At 37.0% G+C, this 7,151-nt stretch overlaps 1 pseudogene; it reads right to left on the bottom strand.

The window, feature by feature from the left end:
- Positions 1 to 3,746: 3,746 nt before the first annotated feature.
- On the bottom strand, positions 3,747 to 5,289 carry LOC112907833 (lysine--tRNA ligase pseudogene; annotated as a pseudogene).
- Positions 5,290 to 7,151: the final 1,862 nt, after the last annotated feature.

The following is a 7,151-nucleotide window of genomic DNA, read 5'->3' on the forward strand; positions in this document are numbered from 1 at the left end:
ATAAAAATTGGGGGAAATAATTGAAAGTACACATATTTCTTATTTTTGGAACAAGCCAAATTTAAGTGGGGGCAGAAAGTGAGGTAGAACAAGAAAAGAGAGAAAAGAGTGGCATTTTGAACAACTTTGGAGATTAAATGCAGATTGGGAAAAAAAAGTCCATAAACCAGTGCACAGAGGGGTAGGGTCTTTAAGCACTTCAGTGTCTCAATCACTGTAAGATGGTTGGAAGCAACTGTTAATAGTACCAAAGATCAAGATCACCAGACCTTTGTGCAACCATTTCTTTTGGCATTTTGTATTTCTCACTTGGAGAATAATCCTAGAAATGTCAGTAGCCCTTGCTAATGTTGGGTTTTTTGACCAAGTAAACATTTCTTTTAAATTTTAATGTAGTTAGATTTAACTTTTATTTCCCTTATTGCTACTAGATATTAAAATATGATTAAGATTATTGTTCTATTCAAGTTTGTAGAGAAATTCATCTACATATTCTTTTAGTATTTGTATGGTTATTTTAAGGTTAAACATCATGTGGAATTTATCCTGGGGTATGATATGAGAAATAGATCCAAGTTTGTTTTTTTTTTTAGTTATTCTCAAGCCATTTATTTTTAAAAAGTTCTTTTATTTTTAATTGAAGAAGCTACCTTTATCACATTTGAAATTCTCTTACGAAATCATTTTTATTTCTGAGATTTTCTTTTTTTTTAAATTTTTTTTATTATTTATTTATGATAGTCACACAGAGAGAGAGAGAGAGGCAGAGACACAGCAGAGGGAAAAGCAGGCTCCATGCACCGGGAGCCCGACGTGGGATTCGATCCTGGGTCTCCAGGATCGCGTCCTGGGCTCAAGGCAGGCGCCAAACCACTGCGCCACCCAGGGATCCCCTATTTCTGAGATTTTCTATTCTGTTCTATAGTTCCTTATATTTAAGCATCAATACCACACTATTTTAATTAGAGAGGCTTTATATTCTACTTAATGTTTGATAACATCACCGTCATCACTTTTTCTTCTTCTTCAAAGGTTTTTAGGCTGAGCTTTTCTTCTTTCAAATAAACTATGAAACATATTAAATTTTTACTTTGACTTAGGAAATAGTAGTATTTCCTAGTTTCCAAGGATTGTCATAACAAAGTTCCATAAAATGGATGACTGATTTATTATGTCATAGTTCTGGAAGCTAGAAATCCAAAAATCATGGTCATGGTGTAGGTTGGTCTATACTTCCTTTAAAACCTCTAGTGGAAGATCTTTTTTTTTTTTTTTTGCCTCTTCCTAGTGTCTGGTGTTTGCCAGAAACTTTGCAAATCTAGATGTTCCTTGGCTTTGTGGACTCATCACTCTGATCTCTGCCTGTTATCACATAGATATCTTCTTCCTGTATGTCCTTGTCTTCTCAGGACACCAGTCCTATTGAATTAGAACCCACCCTAAAGACTCTATCTCCAAGACTCCATTTCCAAATAAGGCAACATTCATTCACAGGTTCCAGGTGTTAGAACTATAACATATCTTTTGGAGGGGGACTCATTTCAGCCCATAATAGTATCTTTATGAATGTTGTCTTAATATCTCAGAAAATGGAGTGTCAATTTATTCACTTATTCCACTATTATAAATAGAGTCTCCTATGATATCTTCTGACATTTTTATATATATGAAGTTCTTTGAGTTTTGTATGTTGATATATAGCTTGCCATTTGTTAAATACTCCCAATTACTTGTAGTAAAATGAAATTATATCACTGTAAGGTTGAAGTATCTTATTGTTGCAAAACATTATTATTATGCTTTCTGCATTGCAATTGTAAAGTCTCTCATCCTTTCTTTCCTCTAATTGCACTTGTGGATACCTTCAACACATTGTTTAGTATTAGTGGAGATACTGGAAAGCCTTTCTTTTTTTTTCCTGATTTAAGACTTTTTCATTAAGATGCAAGATGTTGGGCTAAGGGGTGTGTGCGTGTGTGTACACACATGTGTGCATGTGTATATGTATAATATTGGTAAGGTGAGCATTTCTATACTTTTCATTGTCAGAGTTTGAGAACTATTAATTACATTCATTTCAAAAAGGAAATTTGAATGTTTGTTCTTTTTCTATGTTCTAGAACAATTGGCATCTGACATAAAAGCATTTCTTAACAGTAAGTTACTATAAAGCCCTATGGGCCTTGTACTTTTACCTAGGGGAACTCTTTAACTAACTACTTTCTATATCTTCTGTCATTGTTCAGATAAAACTTTTTTGTCTCTACCAGAGTCAATTTTGGAAGGTATATTTAGATAAAAATATCAATTTTTTCTGTTATCGATTTTGAATGGAATTGTATAAAATACAAAAATATATTCATCTAAAACAATAGGGAATTCCCTGTCTTCCATTGTAGAAGTCAGAGGAACTCCCATCATCTCACTTATAGATAGAACGAACATGTGCTCTTGGTATAAGTTACTTTTCAGAACACTTATGTCTGGGACTGAATTTGTAGTAGCTGAGGCAAAAAATCAAAGTGCTGCTTAAAAATCTGTCCATTTGTGGACTCAGCAGCAGTTTGCCAAATGGTGGCAGAAGTATAGTTTTGGATAATTATTGCTTTTGGCCTTCTAGAACTGCTTCAATTTCTGCTCATTTTCCAAAATGTTTCTTTTTATGGTTGTCTGTCATTGGTCCCCATTTCATAGAACTAGGAATCCCATTAGATGAAAAGATATGCATAGTCTGGCCCACACTTCTTGGTACCTTCATCATTTTGCCTGCCATTCTAGCTTAAATACTCTGTGCTTAGCCATACTGAATTTCATACTATTTTTATAAGTAGTAAGTTCACAGTTTTCAATGACACCTGTATTAGTTTTATGTTATTGACATAACAAATTACCATAAACTTAATGGTTTAACCAACATTTTTTTTTTACTATTCTATTGATCAGAGGTCTGCTCCAATTATCACTGCATAAAAACAAAGACGTTAACAAGCTTTCTTGAGGCTCTGAGGAATGATTCATCTTCCTGCACATTTGAATTATTGGGAGTATTCAATCCCTTGTGATTGTAGGACTGGGGTCCCTGTTGTTGGGCTGGCTATAAACTAAAGGTCATTCTCGGCTTCTAGAAGGCCACAGAATATTTGGTTAATGGTCCCCTCTGTCCATCTTCAAAGCCAGTAATGACAGGTCAAATTCTTGTCATGTGTCACCTTTCTGAGTTATCTTCCATCATTGTCTCTCTCTCTTTGACTACAATAGGAAAGGTTCTTCACTTGTAGGACTATGTGATTTTGTGTGTGTGTGTGTGTGTGTGTGTATAAAATCTCCTCAAATCAAAATCTATATTCTTAATCACATCTTTAAGTCCCTTTTGCCATATAAGTTAAATATTCACAACCTCCAGACATTAGGCAATGGACATCTCGAGGGACCATTATTCTACTTGTTACAGTCTACTCTTTGGCCTCAAAAGATTCATTTGTATGTGTTCTATATGTATTCTACATATAGAATACATACAATTCATCCCATATCCCAATCCCTCAAGTCTTTTTTTTTAAGATTTTATGTATTCATGGGAGACACACAGAGAGAGGCAGAGACATAGGCAAAGGGAGAAACAGGCTCCTCACAAGGGAGCCTAATGCGAGACTTGATCCCAGGAACTTAGGATCATGATCTGGGCCAAAGGCAGATGCTCAACCACTGAGCCACTCAGGTGCCCCTTCCCCCAAGTCTTTTTTTTTTTTTTTAGAGACAAATGGTTTATTTGGGAACAAGAAGTAAAAAGGAATTTTTAATTCCTCTTCTCTATTCTCGTAGCTGAACTGAACTGTGATAGTCAAATGGACAGCAACACAGGAGAACTCCCCTGCAGTCCTTGAACTTGTGCAAGATGCAGAGAGGCCTGAGTTACAGGACTTGCAGTGATCCTTTTCTAGACAGAAGTGCCAGCTGTCATGCTCTGTAATGTTTCAGGGGTAGCTCCACTGTCTTTCTTGTCTTCGGGTTTCATGGCAGGAAACAGAAGTACTTCCTTGATGTAATTGGAGTCTGTGAGAAACATGGTGACACGGTCGATGCCCATGCCCCAGCCAGCGGTGGGGGGTAGCCCGTATTCCAGAGCAGTGCAGAAGTTCTCATCTATGAACATGGCCTCATCGTCGCCAGCAGCTTTGGCCTTAGCCTGTTCTTCAAATAGCTGCTGCTGCCGCACAGGGTCGTTGAGCTCGGTGTAGGCGTTGCAGATTTCCTTCTTCATGACAAACAGCTCAAAGCGCTCAGTCAGACCCTCTTTAGAGCGGTGCCATTTAGCCAAAGGGCTCATTATCTGCGGGTGATCACAGATGAATGTAGGACTGATGCATGTCCTTTCCAGGAACTCCCCGACAAGCTTATCACGAAGCCTGGCCGTGGTCCGAGGTGGAGGGCATTCAACAGCTCTTTCTAGACAGATGTCATCAAGAATTTTGCGAGTTTCTTCAGTTTCAAAGAGCTTAGTTTCTGGCAGCTTCACCCCCAAGGCCTTCTCAAGCTCTTCTACCATGCTGATTCTCCGGAAGGGTGGGGTGAAGTCAATCTCATAGGCTTCACCCTCTGGGCCATCTGGATGGTATGTGACCTTGTAACTGCCGGTAATGTGCTTCACCATCCCTGAAATCATCTTCTCTGTGATTTCCATGAGATCATGATAGTCTGCGTAGGCCATGTAGAACTCACAGGTGATGAACTCAGGATTGTGAGTCAAATCAATTCCTTCATTCGGGAACTGGCGTCCAATTTCATAAACCCGGCCAATTCCACCAACCACCAGTATCTTATGGTAGAGTTCTGGAGCAATCCTCATGTATAAATTCATATCCAGCTCATTGTGGTAGGTGATGAAAGGCTTTGCCACAGCTCCCCCAGGGATGATGTTCATCATGGGAGTTTCAATCTCTAGGAATCCCAACTCATCCAAGAAACTCCTTATGTATGTGATGATCTTAGAGCGGATGATAAATTTCTGCCTCACAAAGTCATTCAGGATCAAGTCCAAGTATCTCTATGATACCGTGTTTCCTTGTCTTTGAGGCTAGAGTGGAGATGAGGTAACATATGCAAGCAAGGAGACAGCAGTGTGATCTCGTAGGGAATGATGCTCAGCTCACCCTTCTTGGTTTTCCCAGGATTTCCCTTAACTCCAATTATGTCTCCCCGACGTAGTTTGTTACTGATGTGTATAAATTCTTCTTCTGATTTATAATTCCTGGAATTGGCCATGACTCGCAACTTGACCCCTTTTCGAAGGTCATAGGATTGCAGCTGTGTGACTCCTGCCAGTAGTATTTGGAAGGGAGAGTGGCATGGTGTGCAGTTTATGGCCTTCGTTTATTTGGGACTCTTTGTCCCTTTTATTTATTTATTTTTAAGGATTTTATTTATTTATTCATGAGAGACACAGAGAGACGCAGAGACATAGGCTGAGGGAGAAGCAGGCTCCTCACAGGAAGCCCAATGTGGGACTCAATCCCTGAACTCCAGGATCATGCCCTGAGCCAAAGACAGACGCTCAACCACTGAGCCACCCAGGCACCCCCTTTGTCCCTTTTAATCCAAGCTGGTGGTGCCTCTGCCTGTATAAAGTACTTAAGAACCTTGTGAGTGTCCTGTATATATCTGAGATTTATGTCATTAGCAAGATTGTCCATAAATCTTTCCTAGATAATCCTATCCCTATTTTTGGCTTTTGCTGAGATGGCTGAAGGTTAATACCCTTAAGCTTTCTATATCCTTTCCTAGGTTTAAATGAGATCTGTGATCCACACTTTTAGTCTGTTCAAAGAGCTTTTCATGTAACCGAATATGCTGAATATGCTGTGATCTTTCTGAGGCAAAGTTTGTAAAGCCACACCTTGGTTTGTTTTACTTATTTATTTATTTATTTATTTATTTATTTATTTATTCTAGAGCATACTTTCTAATAGTGATCTCTTAATTTTAACATTTTTTTTGCAATCTGGATAGTCTGAAAATTTCTCAACTTTTGTAGTTCTGGTTCCTATTTATGCAACATTTTTTTCTTCCTAAATTCCTGTATTTTTACCATAAGCCTCAAGAAGATCATCTAACACTTGCTTAGAAATTTCCTCAGCCAAATATCCAGATTGAAAACCCACAAATTCTGTTTTCCAAATAACTGCAGGACACATTTCCACTAAGCTTTCTGCCATTATAGAATAAAGGATCACCTTTCCTTTAGTTTCTAGAAACATGTTTTCATTTCCTTCTGAGCCCTCGCTGGAAGTACTTTCTATGTCCATATTTCTAATGGTTTATTCATGATGGTTCATATATCCTCTGATGCAATTTAGTTTTCATCTACCATGTTCCTTACCTCATTCTGGGTCTTCAACAACAGAGTCATCAATATCCATATTTCTTACAACAGTCTGTTCAAATCACTCTAGACATTTTCTGTCATGAACCTTATGACAGATGAATGAGAAAAGAAATATTAGTATATTAAAATTTTAAAAACTGACAAATACCTTAAAGTTCTGAAAATCCAGTACATTATCATGCAATTTTTGTTAATGAACTGCCTAAAAAAAAAACCCTGAAATACTTTTCTCACCCACCACTTGGTAACCTTCTCTGCAACTATCTCATCATATTCTAATAATTTTATGAAACAAATTATATTGGAGAGAATAAAAAGATAATTTGGTTATTCCTCTAACATCAATTTTTTTCATATTTTGATATGTTAGAGATGTTTATGTCTCACAACTTATAATTGGAAATGCCATGTAGAATTTTAGAATTATTGTAAGTTGATAAAAGCTTTTTCAAGAATTTTCTTATCTGAATCATAATATTTCAGATCACATACAACTTTTCCTTGTATTTTCCAATCTTAAATACTATTTGAATTGTTCATGGTCATTAGTCAGTTTGTCATTGATTCATTAGAGCTATATATTATGGGGATTTTTTTTTGTTGTTGTTGTTAATGTCACTATTTTGTGTCAACTGAGAAAGTTAAATATATTTCCCATATGTTAATATGATTTCACTTCTCTTCTTGAATTGGATTATCAAAAAAATACAAGAGCCTATTCAATATAACAACCATTGATTTAGTGATGAATATATTTATCTGGGACTTT

Source organism: Vulpes vulpes, chromosome 6, assembly GCF_048418805.1.
Source record: "Vulpes vulpes isolate BD-2025 chromosome 6, VulVul3, whole genome shotgun sequence".
NCBI classification, from domain to species: Eukaryota; Metazoa; Chordata; class Mammalia; order Carnivora; family Canidae; genus Vulpes; species Vulpes vulpes.